The sequence below is a fragment of the Mandrillus leucophaeus genome, unplaced genomic scaffold (assembly GCF_000951045.1).
Source record: "Mandrillus leucophaeus isolate KB7577 unplaced genomic scaffold, Mleu.le_1.0 Scaffold22, whole genome shotgun sequence".
Lineage (NCBI taxonomy): Eukaryota > Metazoa > Chordata > Mammalia > Primates > Cercopithecidae > Mandrillus > Mandrillus leucophaeus.
The window spans coordinates 4,530,624-4,549,941 of record NW_012102254.1 but is presented as its reverse complement, the minus strand read 5'-3'; the positions used below and the strand labels follow the sequence as shown (position 1 = coordinate 4,549,941).

At 42.4% G+C, this 19,318-nt stretch overlaps 1 pseudogene; it reads right to left on the bottom strand.

The window, feature by feature from the left end:
• Window positions 1-17,379: 17,379 nt before the first annotated feature.
• LOC105540485 lies at window positions 17,380-18,715 on the bottom strand (annotated as a pseudogene).
• Between the last annotated feature and the right edge of the window lie 603 nt (window positions 18,716-19,318).

The window sequence follows — 19,318 nt, the reverse complement described above, 5'->3', positions numbered from 1 at the left end:
CACATTTTGCCCGGCTTTACCAAATTCTCAATTCTTTCAGTTTTCTTCAGTATCTGCCTACATTCCCCAAACTAATGTTTCCAGTATTTCTCCCACCTCCTGACGTAGTGTCACTAAGAACTAAAACTCTACTGCCCAGATCTTTAGAGGGCTCTCGATTCTCTCATAGCTGGGCTTTTCCCCCAGCATCCAAAGTTGCTGGGGAGCTGAAACTGAATGACTTGATGTAAACTTTGAAGGACTCGTCCCCACTGCTGATCACGGGTGGGCAGCCTTGGTGCCCGGAGCTGCTGCTATGTGAGCCACTCAGGAGGTTACTAAACTCCTGAGTCTTTAGATTGCTCCAGGAAATATCAGACAGTCTTACAGAAACCTCCCTAATGTCTATGCCATCACCAAAAACATTGAGGATGCAAACTAGGAAATCTGTCGGATTGCCACTGTCATCCTCACTCCACTATCTGATGACGCACCGAGCCCCATGTTTAAAAATTTTCTCTACTGGTTGCCCTCTGGACTGGGAAACTAGGTTATAGTCGGCTTCAATGATTATTCTTTGTTTCTCTGTTTCTCTTAATAGAAATGCCTTATGCTCATACCATCCAGAAAAGATCCTGTACTGTCAAGTCGCAATGAATGATTTCACTAGTACTACAACAGAAGTCTGCTGAAGCAAATTACATAGACTAGTTTGCTAAGTTCTTCAATGGAAAACATGGTTTCCCTAGAATAAAACAGGAGGCTAGCCAAGATGGTCTTAATATTTTCCCCAGCTGGACTAAACTTTACACACAGTTCTTTTTCCTGGCCATAGACCCTAACCTCCCTTTTCTTAAAGCATTCACTTTGGAAAACTAGTATTTGCAAATTATTTCACTGCCCACTTTGAAATGTAGAAAATCTTCTCCCAGTCTCCTGCCTGTTTTGCAACTCAGGAATGTATTTCTCAAGATCCTGAGAGTTATCTCTCTGAAATGTACTGATCAAGAAAGAGCGAGCCCCACCTCCTAGTCTCTGTGGGAAGGTGAAAGCCTAACTTGGATAAATACCACTTAGCAAATACAGATGATTTAGTAACATTGACCAAACTCCCAGCTTACATCCTCCAGCACTTTTTTGCTAGCCCATTCCAGCCTTAAAATTCTCTTGCTTTTTGTTTCAAAGGGGTTGAATTCAATCTGTCTTCCCTATTGTGACAGTATTGATTCCTGTTGGAATTGTCTTGAATAAAGCTTCCTCTGCCTGTTTATCTCCTTCTGGTGCATGATTTCTGACATCCTCCAGTCTGCTGTTGACATCCTCCAGTCTGCTGTTGAGTTTGTCCACTGAGTTTTAAAAAAATTTTTGGATATTTTATTTTTAAGTTCTTAAATTTCCATATGCTTCCCATCACGGCTCACAGCAGCCTTGATCTCTCAGGCTCAAGTGTTCCTCCCACTTCAGCCTCCTAAGTAGCTGGGACTACAGGCATGCATCACCACACTGGGTTAATTTAAATTTCTTGTAGAGATGGGGGTCTCACTGTGTTGCCCAGGCTGATCTCAAACTCCTGGGCTCAATGAATTCTCCTGCCTCAGCCTCCCACAGTGCTGGGATTATAGGCGTGAGCCCCTGCACCCAGCCTTTCCTGAGGCTTTCGTTTCTTTGCTGGGGCTTTCCATTTTTTTCTTTTTTTCCAGGGTGCTTGTAATTGCTCATTGAAGCATTTTTATGATAATTGCTTAAAATTATTGCCAGATAATTCTAATATCTCTTGGTGTAGCACCTATTGATTTCCATTCCCCCTTTTTTTTCATTTAGTTTGAGATACTCCTGGTCCTTAGTAAGATGAATGATTTTCAATTAAATCTTAGAATTTTGGTAGCTATAAATGCTTGCACTAGAAGAAATGAGAGATCTCAAATTAATAACCTAACTTTATACCTTAAAGAACTAGATAAAGAAGATCAAACTAAACCAAAAGCTAGAAGAAAGAAGGAAATCATAAAGATTAGAGCAGAGATAAATAAAAAAGAGAATAGAAAAACAATGGAGAAAATTAATAAAACCAAAAGTTGGTTTCTCAGAAAGATCAACAACAATCTTTGCTAGATTGGCAAAGATAAAAAAGAAAGAAGACTCTCAAATAACTAATATCAGAAATGAAAATGGAGACATTACTACTGATTTTAACAGAAATAACAGAGACCATAAGAAAGTACTATGAACAATTATATGCCAACAAATTGTATAACCTAGATAACATGGACAAATTCCTAGGAACAGTTTCCATCCAACTGAATTGTGGAGAAATAGAAGATCTGAATAGACCTATAATGAGTAAGGAGATTAACTCAATAATCAAAAACCTCCTAACAAAGACAAGCCCCAGACAATTGGCTTAACTGGTGAGTTCTAATGACATTTAAAGAATTAATAGCAATCCTTCTCAAACTCTTTCAAAAAGTTGAAGAGGAAGGAACAGTTCTTAACTCATCTTTGTGAAGCCAGATAAACATATGAAAAGAAAACTACAGACTGATATACTTTATGACTATTGTTGCAAAACTCAACAAAACACTAACAAAATTCAGCAGCAAATTAAAAGGGTTATACACCATGACCAAGAAGGATTTATCCTTGAATGTAAGGGTGACTCAACACACAAAAATAAATCAAGGTAATACATGACATTGATAGAATGAGGAAAAAAGCATGAATGATCCTCTCAATTGTTCAACATCTGACAAAATTCAACACCCTTTCATAATAAAAAACACTCAACAAAGTAGGAATAGAAGGAAAATACCTCAATATAATAGAGGTCATATGTGAAAGGAAACCCACAGCTAATATAGTACTCAATGGTGAAAGAATGAAATCTTTTTCTTTAAGATCAGGAATGAGACAAGGATGCCTGCTCTCACCACTTATGTTTAATGTTATATTCAATATAACATTGGAAGTGTTAGCCAGAGCAATTGGAATGAAAAAGAAATAAAAGGCAACCAAATCAGAAAGGAAAATGTAAAATTATCTCTGTTCACAGATGACACGATCATATATGCAGAAAATCCTAAAGATTCCACAAAAACACCTGTTAGAACTAATACATGAATTCAGCAAAGTTGTAGGATACAAAACCAATACCCCAAAATTAGTTGAATTTCCATACACTAACAATGAACACCCTGAGAAAGAAATTAAGAACACCGTTTCATCTATAATAGCATCAAAAAGGCTGAAATACTTAGAAAATAAACTTAACCAAGGAGGTAAAAGACTTGTATATTGCAAACCACAAATATTGCTGAAATAAATTAAAGAAGTCACAAATAAATTGAAAGACATCCTGTGTTTATGGATTGGAAGACTTAGTATTGTTAACTACAAGTATTACAAAACAATCTACAGAGTCAATGCGATTTCTATCAAAATCCCAATGACTATTTTGTGGAAATAGAAAAGTTCATCCTAAAATTCATATGGACTCTCAAGGAACCCCAAATAGCCCAAATAGAAATAAAAACAAGGTTGGAAGTCTCACGCTTCCTAATTCTAAAACTTACTACGAAGATATAGTAGTCAAAACAGAATGGCAATAGCATAAACACAGACATGTGGACAAATGGAATAGAACAGAGGGCCCACAATTAAACTCTCATAATTTTTGACAAGAGTGCCAAGGCCATTTGTTATAGACTAAATTATATTCCCTCAAAATTCATATGTTGAAATTCCAACCCCTGTTATCTTAGAATGTAACTACATTTGGAGAGAAAGTCTTAGAGGTGGTTAGGTTAAAATGAGGCTGTTAGGATTGAGCCTTAATCTAATATGACTGGTGCCCTTATAAAAAAGAGGAACAGACACCAGGAGCATGTGTGTACAGAGGAATGACCAGGGGGAAAGGAAACAAGACATCAGCCATCTGCAAGCCAAGGAGAGAGGCCTCAGAGGAAACCAGCACCTTGATCTTTGATTTCCAGTCTGCTGAACTGTGAGGAAATACATCTCTGTTGTTTGAGTCACCAGCCTGTGGTATTTTGTTATGACAGCTCTAGGCAACTGGTATATAACAAAATACCACAGGTCTTGGGAAAACTAGATATTATCCACATGCAGTGGAATAATGAAGTGGGGCCCCTGTGTTATTCCATATACAAAAATTAACTCACAATAGATCAAAAACCTAAATGCAAGAGCTAATCTATAAAACTATTTGAAGAAAACAACCGGCCAGGCGCAGTGGCTCACACCTGTAATCCCAGCACTTTGGGAGGCAGAGGCAGGAGGATCACGAGGTCAGGAGATTGAGACCATCCTGGCTAACATGGTGAAACCCCGCTTCTACTAAAAAAAATGCAAAAAATTAGCCTGGCATGGTGACAGGTGCCTGTAGTCCCAGCTACTTGGGAGGCTGAGGCAGCAGAATGGCGTGAACCCAGGAGGCAGAGTTTGCAGTGAGCTGAGATCAAACCACTGCACTCCAGCCTGGGCAACAGAGCGAGGCTCCATCTCAAAAACAAAAACAAAAATGAAAACAAACAAACAAAAAACAACAAAATAACCTGATTCAAAATTGGGCAAAGGACTTAAATCGATATTTCTCCAAAGAAGAGATACAATGACCTGTAAGCCCATGAAGAAATGCTCAACATTACTAATCATTAGAGAAATGAAAAATCAAAACCACAAGAAAATACCACTTCACACCCAATAGTATGACTTTTAGCAAAAAAGAAACACACACACACACACACACACACACACACACACCAGAAAATAAGTGTTAGAGAGTATGTGAGGAATCTGGAACATTGTGCACTGTTGTGGGATTGTAAAATGGTGCAGAGGCTATGGGGTATGACAGTTCCTCGAAAAATTAAAAATAGAATTTTCATGTGATCCAGCAATTCCAGTTCTGGGTATACACCCACAAGATTTGAAAGGAGGGACTCAAACAGATATTTGTACTCCCAAGTTTATAGTGCATTATTCGCAATAGCCAGAAGGTAGAAACAACCCAAATGTCCATAGACAGCTGGATGGATAAGCAAAATGTGGTATATAGGTACAATGGAATATTATTCAGCCTTAAGGAAATTCTGACACTTACTACAACATGGATGAACCTTGAAGACATTACGCTAAGTGAAATAAGCCAGTCACAAAAAGAGGAGTACTGTATGATTTCACCTATATAAGATAACAAGAATAGTGAAATTTATAGAAGCAGAAAGTAGAATAGTGGTTGCCAGGGGCTGGAGGGAGGGAGGAGTTAGTGCTTGACGGGTACAGAGTTTTAGTTTGGGAAGATGAAAAATTTCCAGAGATGGATGATAGTGATGGTTGTGTGACATGAAAGTACTTAGTGCCTCTGAACTGTACCCTTAACATGGTTAAAATGGTAAATTTGATGATATATCAATTTTTTTTTTACTAGATTAAAAAACCTGGAAATTTGGGCATTATATATTATGAGACTTTGGAACTTTTTAAAACCTGCTGGCTTTGGAGGGGAAGGGAGCTGGCTTCAGAGGGGAAAGGAGGATGCTGCTGGGTTTGTACAAGGTAGAAGTTCCGTTCATGGCCCGAAATGGCAGAGCCGGTACTTGACACCATGGCTTCTAATGATAAATCTGGCTCTCTTGGATACCGAGGGCCAGCTGAAGTTAGACATTATGGATTTGTGTTTTCCCTACACCTGGATGAATTTCTCTAGCAGGTTGGGCACAAAACTAGAGAAATGGAATTGCGAGACAGGGCCAAGGTTGGATTCTTCCAGGCAGGCATCTCAGAAGAGCATACCTGGAGTATGTTCAGGGAGTGCCCAGGGGTAATGAGGTCATACCCACTTCACATGTTGTCAATGGAGTGTACTGGTAAGGACTGAGGTAAGGACCATGTGACTTAATCAAGAATTAAGTGAAGACAGCAAGGGGATGATAATATACAGGGGAAATGGTGGGTCAAAATTTCTAGGGAGTGCTTGATGGGGTGGAAACACAGGTGGGGGTGATGGTAAGGAGGATGGGCAAAAATAGGAACTATAGGCAGTTGTGGTTAGAGAAGGAGATGCTAAAGATTTCTTGGTAAGGCAGATCCTGGAGGTGACAAGGTTTGTAGTGTGGGTAGCTGAAAGATGGGGGAGGCAAAGGATTTGAGGTCAAGAAATGCAAGGGCAGAAAGGTAGTCACTTTGCCAAGATTACACCGGTAGTCACTGGGAGAGGTGGGACTCAAACCAGACTCAGAATCCAGAGAGGAGCTGGAAAACACGGGGCATGACCAAGGGAGCGAGGAGTGGTGGGGATGATGAGTGAGAAGGCTGGCCCAGGCAGCTCCCATGATGCTCGAAAGAGATGGGTGTTTGCATGCACAGCTTAGAAGGGAACTCAGTGTGAAAGAAGGATGCTGGCCTTACAGCAACAATATTCACTTGCAGAGTTTTTTGGTACCTCTGTGCGCTGTGCCTGGTGCTGGCGACATTGAAATAAAAGACACAGGTGCTGCCCACAGGAAACACACAGTCATTGCGGGAGGCAGGCACATAAGCCCATCTGCAAAATAGAATGATACTCTGATAACCGCTGTTGGAACAAGAAGCAAGGGAGTGGCGCTGGCTGGAGTGGTGAGGTCAGGGGCAGGAGGGACGTGATGCTTAGGCACCTTGTGCGAACTTCACAAAGTGGGCCTGATGGAGCAGAGGCAAGAGTAGGGTGGAAGGATACAACTGAGAAAGAGTCTGGTGTATTCGGCTTGGTGTGGGGAGCACCAGGACCACATGTCAGGGGATGAGGGTAGGCAGGGCCCTCACTAGGTCATGTCTGCACCTTGGCCTGAGTGTCATAAGAGGGGAGTGACAGGGAATAATTTGCATTTTAGAAAACGTGAAAGGGCAGATGAAAAAAGTGAGCACAATGACTACAGTATAAAACGTATTACTAGGCCAGCACAAGTAAAAATGAACAGGTTCTTAGAGGAGGATTATGTTCTCATTCCTTTTCAGGAAGTTTCCTTTACCATGACTTTGTTTTTACACCAAAATGTGATTACCGTAAAAAGGGAACTATGGTTAATGTGAAAAGGGAACAAGCATGGAATTACTAGAATCACATTTTCCTAACCGAAAAGGAGTCACAAGAAAACAACACAGAGAACCCTCACTCCATGTTCAGCATGAAGGAGAACTACATGCTCCAGGGAGGATTAGGGGACCAAGAAGGTGGATAGGCTCTAACTGGGGCAGGCAGCAGGTGCGGATGGAGAAAAGTGAAGAACTCTGAGCCCCGTGGTGCCTACCTAAGAGTGAGCTAGACTCAGAAAGCCTGAGGGCCCTTCTAGATGAAAGGTGACTGATACAAAGCTTGATCCCAGATTGGATCTGCGTTATGGGAAGACAGCTCACCACAGACTATTTAAGGGCAATTGGCAAAATGTGGACATGGAATATGGACCAGACAACAGCATGAGATGAATGTTAAATTTCCTGATTTTGATCCTTGTTCTGTGGCTATGTAAGAGAATGTCCTTACTTTTACAAAATACACATGGGGCATTTTGGGGAAGTTTTTAAGGGCATGGTATCTATAACTTACTCTCAAGCAGTTCAGGAAAATAATATATAAATTAGATATGAAGAGAAGTGAGGAGAGGAGAATAACATAAATGGGGGCAAAATATTAACATTGGTGCATCTGGATAAGATGATCTTTGGACAGAGTTCTTTGAACTACTCTTGAAACATCTGCATAAAATTTGAAGTTATATCAAATTTGAAACTTACAAAGAAAAGCCTTAGGGTTAGATTCTGCTTGGGCTGGAACATAAACTCAAGGTGAGAATATAGCCAACTTTGTGAATGGAGCAACTGAACCAATACTGGGTTTTTTGTTTTCTTTAAAAATCATTCTCTGTGGAAGATCAACTTAAATCTATTCTGCCAATATTAATAATTGCTGACTAGCATGTAGTTTTATTTCACTATCATTTTAATGGTGTTTACTTTATATATTAATTTTTGGCCTAATTAATTGGAGGCTTCCAGAAGGATAATCCCCTGGAGTAACTTTCCTTGAGTGTCCCCCTTTTTGTTCTGCAAATGTATAGCGTATGGCAGCAAGGAGGATCTCATTACTCTCAGGGAGGGTGCAGCACACAAGGGCAGTGTGTGGCCTGATGAAAGCTGCTTGTCCTGGGAGCTCTCAGCACACAGAACTTTAGTGGAAGGGAAACCATTTCACATCGGGAGCCAAAAACCTTGTTAGGGGAGGGACTGAAGATATTGAGTCGAGCAAATCTGTCAGGGTGGCTTACGGTGAGAGGAAAGGACTAAAGGACCAAGAGCAAAGGTAAATTCACCAGGGCAAAGGCAGTCTGAGCTAAATGCAAGAGCCTGAGCTTTGTTTTGTGTATGCAGGGAGATTATGGAATAGCACAGCCAGGACCAGCAGCCTCCTGGCCCAGCAACTATGGCGTGGGGCCATGCCCTGGGAACGATGGAGCTCCAGGCTTGCAGCATGTGTGAGCCAAAGGAGCTCCAGGTGGAGGCTGGTGGGTGGCACCTTGACAGTGATTTGGAGGGAGCCAGAGTAGTGAGGGTCTCGCCTCATCAGCAAGCAATTGTCTCTGGGGCTGCACCAGTCAAGGCTTCAACACTGACCATGTGAGGTCTCTAGAACAGAGCAGTGGTGGCCAGAGTAGCCCCTTCCATTCTCTCCTAGCTTGTGTTTGGAAGGACAAAAGCTTTTCAAGCCCTCAGTGTTCTGTTATTTGAAAAGGAGGCCTCAGGTGGGAGGCACTGGACACCATTCTTCTGGAACTATTAACTGATGAAACTTAAAAATATATATATTTGTACCCAGTGGTAGATAATCTCCAAATGTGGTCACCATCAGGTCCAATGTCCTTTCCTGTATGCGTCAAGGGGTGGAGTGTATGTACCCTCCCCTCATGTCTGGATTTGCCTTGTACCTGCTTTGACCAAATGTGGAAGTGATATGCTGGGACATCCGAGCCCAGGTCTTAAGGCCTGGCAGATTCTGTTTGCTTCCTCCGGGGACATTCATTCTTGGTTGCTCCCTCTGGACCCCAGTGCTCTACTGTGAGAAGCCCAGTTTAGAGAGGCCAGGTGGTGGAGCGTGAGGCCCTGACCAACAGCCTCAGCAGAGCTCCTGGTAGACACAGAACCATCTGACCAGCTCTGTGAGGGGGGCCAATCTGTACCTTCCAGCCCTGCAGCACCAGCCAAGACATACAAAGAAGAACCACTCAGTCAATCCACAGAATCATAATGAATGGTTTTGTTATTTTAAACCACTAAGTTTTAGGGTGGTTTTTAAAAAGTATTGATTGAGCTTCAAAATATATCCTAAACTAGTCAAGTGAATGAAGCAGAGATTTTGTATCTATATATCTATATATATAGAGAGATATATATATCTCCTAATTGACCAGGTCAGGCAGTGGCTACTTCAGGCTTGGCTGACTGTGCCTGAACCTCTTTATTCAGCCCACAAAGACTGAGGACACCTCCGATGGCTGTTCCCCCATCTATAGCTTCCTAAACCTTGGCCCAGGGACTCAGACATGTCAGTGCTGGGAAGAGCCATAGGGGCCACTTAGTCCAATGACTTCATGTTGTCAATGGATAAACTGAGCCCAGAGAGGGAAGATGAGCTCTGCTCAGGTTACAGAGCTGGTAGTGAAGCTGGATCAAGACTAGGTCTTCTGAAACTACCCAGTTCCTTTTTCCACTGTCATAATTAGGTTCGCCTGTGTCGACTGCTTTCTGCGTGCTGTGCGCCCTGTGCATTCTCCCTGTGAACCCTCCCTGAAGCTCTGCATCCTCTATGGTCAATACTGTGGCCCATACCCACTTTCCAAAGAGGAAACCAGGGCTGAGAGGAGGTGAAGTAGATGCCCAAAGTCACGAGCTGGGAAAAGTGGGGCTGGACTTTGAATTCAAGGTTAAGAAAAGGGGCTCCAGTGTTGGCAACACCCTCCACTGCCCTTTCCTTCATCACAAGGTGGGCTCAGAGTTCTGGATGTAGTTTTACCTTCCTGGTGTGCCTTTGGATACGTTAGTTTGCTGCTGTGAGGTGAAATGGGAGAGACTGCTCCATGACCCATGATTGCCGGTCAATATGAACACTCTTATAATATGAGGTGCTGTGTAGATGTTCACTCATAACTCATGTTTAACTACATTGGTTTTATAGTGAGATTTAAAGAAAGATCTCCTTCTGCCTTTTCTCCTTCTTCAGTGTAAACATAGCACAATTTAAAGAGAGGAGTTGTCTCTACAGTTCTGCCGAAGCCCCTCATTGGAGTGTGTGGATTCAAATGCACTCTGACTTCTGGCACAGCTCATGCTTAAAATGTCCCCATGGGAGAAAGGAGGAAGATTGTCCTGGTGTTTTTTTGCCGAGGAGGGACCTGGAGAACTGAAGTCTTGATTCACCTGTTTCGGGTGACTCCTTGGGCTGTTGGGGCTGCCTCGTGCAGCCTAGGAGAGTGGAGGTCCCCAAAGACCCCCGCCTCCAGGCTTGGGGGGTTCACAGCCCTACCCAGCAATACTTCTGAGTTTCCCCTTTCTGTGCTACATGTATTTCAGACTCCCTCACTCACTAAAATTCTCTGACCCTCTTCCTGCCCCCACTATCAGCAAATGACCTTGTCACTTATTTTACCAAGAAAATAGAAGGTGTCAGGATAAAACACTCTTAGCTTCTTGCCAGAAATCCTCCCACTTCATCTGCACTCTCAGCCCTCCTGGGCTTGTTCTCACTGACACATGGTAAAGGTGAATCCCATCTACCCCGGTTCCCCTCCACAATGACTTTGCTCCATCAGCTGTGCCTATCTTCTCTCTCTCCCTCTCCATAACTCACATCTTCCCCATTGAACACAATCCTTCCCTTGATCCCTCCAGCTGCTGCCCTGTTGCTCCCCTCTCTTCACAACTAAACTTCGTGAAGCCAAATGCACATTCTCAACTCCCATTTGCTCCTCAAAGTACTCAAATCTGATGTCTGGCCTCCCCGTTCCACTGAAGCTCTTCGCTCCAGAGTCACTCGTTAAACCTTCTGGGAGGTCCAGCGGCCTTGTCGTAGCTGCTCAACTGCTCAGCTGCACCAGACACTAAGAGCACTCCTTGTGTCCTGAAATGCTCTGTTGTTTTTGTTTTTACCTCCTAGAAAACATCCCTCTCTTAGTTTTCCTCCCATTTCTCTGACTGTTCCTTTACTGTCTTGTCTTTTTCTGTCTCTAAAAGTTTGCTTCTGCCTTGGCTTCTGGCCCTTTCTCTTCTAGCTCATCACATTTTCCCTGGGCCAGGGATCTGGCCAGGGACTGAGAGTAATGCAAACCAGAGTGGCCAGATAGTCTCATTCTCCAGAAAAGCCAGAAATCTGGATTTTGTTTGAAATCTTTTGGTCACTAAATGCTGGCATCTAGAAGATCTTCTGGGAGCACACATCTTTAGGTGCCCCGAGCATCTCACAGGCACCTGAAACTGATACATCCAGAACCCAGTCCATCATCACGCTCCTACCCCTGAGCTGGCTCAGTAGATGGTGGCGCCCCCAGTGAAGTGGCCAGAAACAGGCACCTGGGACTCCCTGCCACACCCACCGCTTCATAGTCCTGCAGATTCCTGCTCCTGAATACTGTCCACATGGCTCTGTCCTTACTGCCACTTCTCTATGTTGGGTCATCACCACTTCATCCCTCCAGGACCTCAACCTCCTTCTGGTAAAAAGAGTCCACATCTCCTGTCTTAGCCTCTCTTAGTCCTTTCTGCAGCCAGAATGATTCTTCTAAAATTCAAATCTGATCATGTCTTTCCCAAGTCTGACTCATTTGCTGATTCAGCTGGGCCCAAACCGTCAGTGTGGCTTGCAAGGCTTCTTGTGGTCTGGGCCGTGCTGAACACTCCTGGTCTCCTCCCTCTCTCTGCTCACCCCACCTTGCTCTGTGCTCCTGCCTTTCTGGTCTACTTTTAGTTCCTTAAATGAGTCAAACTCTTCTCTCTCACTTCCAAGTCTTTTTGTCTGTTGATCCCTCTGCCTAGCATGTTCTTCGTTCCACTGCATTTACTACCACGTTCTTCTTCATTCTTACAACTCAGTTTAGAGATTGCCCTACTAGGAAGCCCTCCAGATGTCCTCAGCATGTATAAGTTTGTGCCCCATCTTTTCCTTAAAATAACATCTTTATTGATAATTCACATACCATATAATTCACCCACTTAAAGAGTAAAATTCAGTCATTTTTAGCATATTTACAGAGTTATGCGACCATCACTCCAATCAATTTTAGAACATTCCTATCACCCCAAAGAGAAGTCCTATGCATATTAACAGTCAGCCCCCTTTCCCAGCAATCACCCTCCACTGCCACCCAAAACCTAGGCAACCACTAATTTACTTTTTGTCCCCATAGATTGGCCTACTCTGGACATTTAGCGTAAGTGGAATTAAATACCCGTGGTCTTTTGTGACTGGCTCCTTTCACTTAGCATACTATTTTCAGATTCTGCATGTTACAGCATGCATCATTACTTCTTTCATTTTTTAATTGCCAAATAATATTCCCTTGTATAGCTATACTGTATTTTATGTATCCATACATCAATTGATGGATATTTAGGTTGCTTCTCCTTTTTGTCCATTATGAATAAGTCTGTTGTAATGATTAGTGTACATTTTTTTGTGTGTGGACAGATTTTCATTTCTCTTGGGTAAGTAGCTAAGAGTAGAATTGCTAGATCATATGTTAACTCTATGTTTAACCTTTTGAGGAACTGCCAGACTGTTTTCCAAAGTTGCTGCACCATTTTACATTACCAACAGCAGCACATGAGTGTTCCAGTTCTTCTGCATCCTTTCCAACACTTGTTATTATCTGTCTTTTTGATTATAGCCGTCCTAGGGGGTATGAAGTCATATTTCGTTGTGGTTTTGATTTGCATTGTCCTGCTGGCTGATGTTAAGCATCTTTTTACTTATATATCTTTTTTGAAAAAATATGTATTCAGACCCTTTGTTCATCATTAAATTGGCTTGTTTGTGATTTGTATGATTATATGTGTTCTAGATACAAGTCTCTTATCAGATATGTTATTTGCAAATATTTTCTCTCTTTGGGTTTTCTTCTTACTTTCATAATGGTATTCTTTGAAGCACGAAACTTTTTAATTTGATGTAGTCCAATTTATCTATTTTTTCTTCTGTGGCTTATACTTTTGGTGTCATACTTAGAAGGTCTTGTTTACCCCAAGGTTGTGACAAGCTAGATATACTCAACAATGATCTTAATTAAGTCATAGCCTTTGTGGGTTGTAATTTCCTTTCCTTAAAAACAAAGATAGCAAGAATATCTGCTCTGTGGATGTAGGTTACTGTGAAGGTCAAATGGGATTGTGGCTTTTAGGGACCTCTCCCATTCATTAAGCACTTCACAAGGTGAATATCAATCATGATGGATCTGTGGGAAGGAAGGAGAGCTCTTGGACCACTGTACATGCCCTTTGGACATGACCATTTTCATTTCCCTAGGGCTGCCTGCCTCCCTTGCCTCCATGGAGACTGCCTCTGAAGACCCTTTCCCCAGGATCTGGGCCCAGCACTTCTGCCTCCTAGGCCATTTCTCTGCTTGATGGTGGAGGGGGCACTAGGGCCTCCTGGGGTGGTGCTAAGTCTGCCTCTTGCCATGAATCATGGATTTATTACATATCGGGTACCAAACACTTTGCCAGACACCTTGATGGATACAGATAGGAATAAAATGTGGTCCTTGAGAGCACAGAGCTTAGTGGAAAAGACAAGCTGCTCACATGCACACTCATACACACTCAGATACACTTACATGCATATATACTTACGGATTCACATACACTGACATACACACATACATATACACATTCATACATACCATAAAATACAAACACATGTTCATATGCACACTCACAAACACACATATGTATATTCACAAACTTTCATGCATGCACACTCATACACAAATGCACTTTTACTCATTCATACAGCACACACTTACACATACATACACTTACAGATTCACACAAGTTCACACAAGCATCCACATATACATGCTAACACCTATACATATACTGACACACAAATACACACTTACCTGTACACTCATACTGGTACATGTACACAAAGACATTCACACGCACACAGTCACACGAAAGTACAACCATATACATAACACACACTCTTGCACACAATTATACACCTACTCATACAAAACGCACACATACACACACATCCATACACTCACATGTACATGCACACAGTGGTATGTATTAAGTGGCAAAATAAAGTCAAAGGAATCCGAGGGAGCTTTTAGATAAATAGAAACTAATATTTATTGAACATCTCTTATATTCCAGGAAATTTACATTAATTATCTGTTTTAAATCTTAAAATTGCCCTATGAGATACTGTCACAGGGAAAGGACATTTATAGAGGGGATACTGAGACTCAGAGAGATTGCCTCTGCAGAGTGAGGATTTGAAGCCAGTCTGCTTGATGTCCAAGGCTATGCTCTTTATTCCAGCTGAGTCTGGGGCTGTAGGGGCTGCTGAGGGTGGTGGTGTAGAAGATATTCCACGAGGGTGAGGGAAGAAAATAGGACTCCTATTTATATTTATTTGGATAGAATACTTTTATTTTCCTTTTTTATTTTCGCTTTTTTGGAAGTTAATTTTATTATATGAAAATGGTATGCAAAATATATTCATCATGACTAGAAATATAGTACCAAACCACATCTGTCTTATATCTGTAGCATATATTCTTGGTTTGTATAAAAGTAGCTTTAAAATTTCAGTTTCCTTAGTTATGCACAAATCACACACACACACACACACACACAGTTGCACCACTGTTGATCAAAGATGTACTCCTCCTTAAATCAATTTAAATGAGGCTAGCGAGTGTCTGTTTGATGTTTGCATTCTTATGGGCTAGGAAACAAGGCACACATCCCTAAAACTAACATCTAGATGTCACTTCTTGGACTGATAAGACACAGACTTGCATATGGTTTCAGCCCCATTCCACTCACACTGTTCCGCGTACATTATCTCAGAAACACTGAAAGGAAGTGCTTGTTCTTCGTTAGTGCCAACCATTTTTGTCATAAATGGCAAATGATTGGAATATTATCATCAGTTAATTCATGTTTCAATTTTCAGTGCTATTTTAATGAACAAGCACTGTGTAACTAGATAGCTCATTATTACAAACCTCCATTTTTCTTTCTACATGAAGACTCCAGATGGAACCATTCTTTGACTGATGGACTCATGCATGCTACAAACCTGAGTTTGAAGAAGCGAAGTAACGGAATTCTAACAGTTTTTCTTTTCTCTTGGAAAGGAATATTTATTATGGTCTCTTAATGATTAAGAATTAGATTATTGAAATCAAGACATTATATGAAAAGCTAAGGTTTTCTTTGTTATCACTATTTGCTGGGTTATTATCTGATTTGGAAAAGTAAGTAGAGAATTGCTTGAGGCCTTCTTTTCTCTGTGTTTAACCTCATTCCACTTACCTGATTTATAATACTGCCAGCTGTCACAGGTACTTTTGCGTATGTAAAGATGAGGAAGAACAAAGATTTGTCCCCTCTTCTGGCTCTAGACTGGTTTTGTTTGGAGGCTTTTGTGGAGCCTGCTTAGGAATGTGCTGATGACAGTCCCATCTCTACATACAGAAAGGCTTTAAACAAGAATGTGACACAAAAGAACAGAAACATACATTCTTCGGTTACTCAGAGTTCAGGTTTTAGAGTTCAGTTACATGGGTAAAAGGAAGCATACTCTTCTTCCCTAGAAGCAGCAATCCACTGTTGCTCATCCAGCTTCTGATTGGCTGCAGAAGGTGCAGACATTCTAAATACATAGACCCTAACTTGCATAAGTAGCATCACAGCCAGCTTAGCAATCCAAGGCCCACCCTGAAGAGTAGGCATTCTTTCCTACCCTGTCTCCCTATTCCCATCATGCTCAGACCCCAGGCAAGTTTCAAAGCAGTTGAAAATGGGCTTTTCTTCTCGTGATGGCTCATTACCTAATATCCTGTGTCCCAACTGTAGAAATATCTTGCATAAATTACATACCACCTTTTTTCTCAAGAAGCTTAAAGTGCTTAATATGCATCAGCTAATGCTCTTCCACACCTTTCCAGATTAGTATGAGACAGTGGAATCCCCATACAATGAAAAGGAAAAATGACTGACTTCCTGTGTTTCGGGTCCCAACTGTGTTGGTGAATTGGTTTGGTTGGTATAGAGACGGGGTTTTCCCTCAACCTTATTGACCTTTTTCCTCCATCAGTCCTAATTTTGGTATAGATAAAACCCTCCTTAGGACTGCATTTTCATTCTTCTCAGCTTTCTTTCACAACTAACTGTGCAAAACAGGATAATACCAAGAAATTGAGTTAAGTGTCTGGACTATATATTAATACTCGAAATAGAATGCGACATTTTAAGTGTAAGACCATCATGCCATGAAGACCACCTAGCTCTGGATAAGTTTTCAGTGCATCTTACTAGAGGAGCCAAAAGTATGGGCTCAGAGTTGAGCACCACCCTCAGTGCTATAAATCAAATCATGCCACACATGGGAATAGACATAGAACCAGTTCCGTAGGTATAGTTTTAAAATTTGTTTTAACTCCAAAAAAGATGTTTATCCTTTTCTTGTCTCCCAGAATCCAGAAAATGTCCCCTCTTCTCTGTCCTGTCTGCTCCTGGCTGGGCCCTCAAATGTGGAAGGGTCAGAGCTGGGAAGCCTCTGAAATGGCATTGCCCTGTCCCCCTCGCCGCCCACATGGTGGGTCTCAAATTCTTTCTCATGCCTTCTCCCGGTTTCTCTTTTCTCCCTTGTTTTCTGCTTTTTTCCTTTTCCTCCTCATGTGTCTTAGGCCTGCTAGAGGACCCCTGAGCCATTGCTCAGGCCAGCCAGAGATCCCTGGGGCTAAAGGGCTTGTTGCCCTGGGTTTTGGGCTGCGGAACTGGCCCAGTGGAGTCCATGATGCATTGCGTGATCAGTGCAGTTCATGAATCACACTGGTCCTACATGCCCTGAGGTCTCGGGTGTTGGAGCAGGGAAGTCATTGGGCTTAGAAAGGATTTCTCTAACGCTGAGTAACATGAGGATTTAGCAGTAGTGTTCTTCACTTGTCACTATTTCTCTGTCTGGAGTTAACATTCTTGTTAGTCAAAAAAAAAAAAAAAAAGAAGCACTGTTAAAAAATTACAAAAAGCAGCTGGCTCCCATGGAAAGATAAAGGTGTAAACTTATATATGCATAATACTGGCAAAAGCTAGTTTTCCGGGGGTGTAAATACACATGTGCTTCTAGAAATAAGGCTTTGTGTCAAACTCTAGATGAGTGGAATACAAGACCACCGAGTTGTAGCCAACTACAACTCCCAGAGGGGCGGGGAGCAGCACGCCATCTTCCTTTCCAGCTTGGCGTTGTGGTAGGTGAACCTGCGCTTGCCTTCACGGATGTGCCCACTATTGGAATGGCGGAACTGGGCCTGCTGACATCAGAAAGCCCCAACTCCTGACTTTTACTAGTTAGTCTCAAGTCAATCTTGAGCGAGGCCTTGGGTTTGCTGTCAGTCCTGGTGAAGCGCTTCAGCATGGGAAAGTCCAGCAGAGCCCTGCTGTCCCCCTGGTAGTCATCAAACATGGAGGTGGCATTTGGTAAAAGTTCTTCAAAGGTTTTGATTCTTTCCAGGCTCATGAACTTGAAAGTATTTACATATCTGACATCATCAGAGCTTCCTGAATTAAACTTCAGAGCTGAAATACCTTCCTTGAACAAGTCCTCAGAGAAGGCAGGAGTTCAGTATGTAAACCAACTATTTCCTGTCAGTATGGCATTGAGTGGGATGTAGTTTTTACCATCCTGTTATACATTTACTTGAAGCAAATCACCTGGTTTTTCCACAAGTTCTGCAAACCTTGGCCTTTCTTTTGGGTCTTTGTGCCTGCAGTCCAGCATGATCTGATAGATTTCAGGAGTGGAGTACTCAGCAGCTCTCATCCTCATGCCTTCCCTCAGGCAAGTGCAGAAGTGCTCATCCATTTGCACTCCTGGGTATGGAGACCCTCCTAAGGAGATTTCCCACAGCAATACTCCTTAAGACCACACGTCGCTCTTGGTGCTGTAGATTTTGTCAAAGATAGATTCAAGAGCCATCTATTTCAGAGGAAGTCAAGTACCTCCTTTTCTCACATAATCAGGGTTCTTACAAATATCCTGGGCAAGGCCAAAATCACAAATCTTCACCACATTTTTCTCAGGTAAAAGAATGTTTCTCGCTGCCAGGTCCCGATGAATGCACTTTCTGGAAGACAGAAACTTCATGCCTCTGGCCACTTGAAAACTGTAAGAAATCAGATCTTCCATAGTGATGGGCTCCTTGTAGAAACCGTCAGAATCCTCTTCTTCATCAGCATCACTCAGACTTTTACTTCCTGAAACCTGGAGCTCCCAAAGCTCTTGCTGCTGGTGATGCTATCTAGTTTTGGTTTCTTGCCTTGTTCCAGGCCTGGCTCCATTTTTTTCTTCCTTATGCTCCATGTGTAATGCCACATCCTTGTTGAGAAAAAATAAGTCATGTTTGCTCTTGAGGTAGTTGGATAGATTTCCATATTTGCAGTATTCAACAATCACCATCAGAGGCCCTTGGTTTGCTGACCTGACCCCGGTCTGAAGGAAGCAAGAGGGTTGAGAAGGAAGTCCGGCTGCACTGTGGGGCCCGTGTGGTGCCCTGAAGGCTTCCTCTCCCTGCCCTGCATTTCCACTGCATCCCCGGGCTGGGCACACAACCTCTTATCTTCTTTTTTGTGTTTTATTCTACACATAAGATACTACCACAGTAGAACACATCTGTAAAAATAAACAAATGCATATTCATATGTCGGAGGCACCTGTCCAGAACTGTTGTTGACGGCAGCGTGCAACTGAAGGTGCAGAGGCCTTTGCCTCCTACTCCATCCTGCAGCCTCCCCTGTGGGGCAGGGGCGCTGTGCCAAAGGAGGCTCCAGGCAGCACCTGCCTCCCTCCACTGCTTTGGATTTGGCCCACATTGAGCTTTCACTGCCCCTGCTTCCTCTTGGCAGAGATTCTTCCTCTTCTCCTTCGCTCTGCAGGATCTGAAAGGACACAGACTCCTTTCCAAATAATACTATGCATTGAAATGCAGAGAAACAGAAAGCAGATCACAAAATTAACTCTGCAGAAGTGGTTACAGGACATCTCAAGAGGTCTTGGCATCAGCTG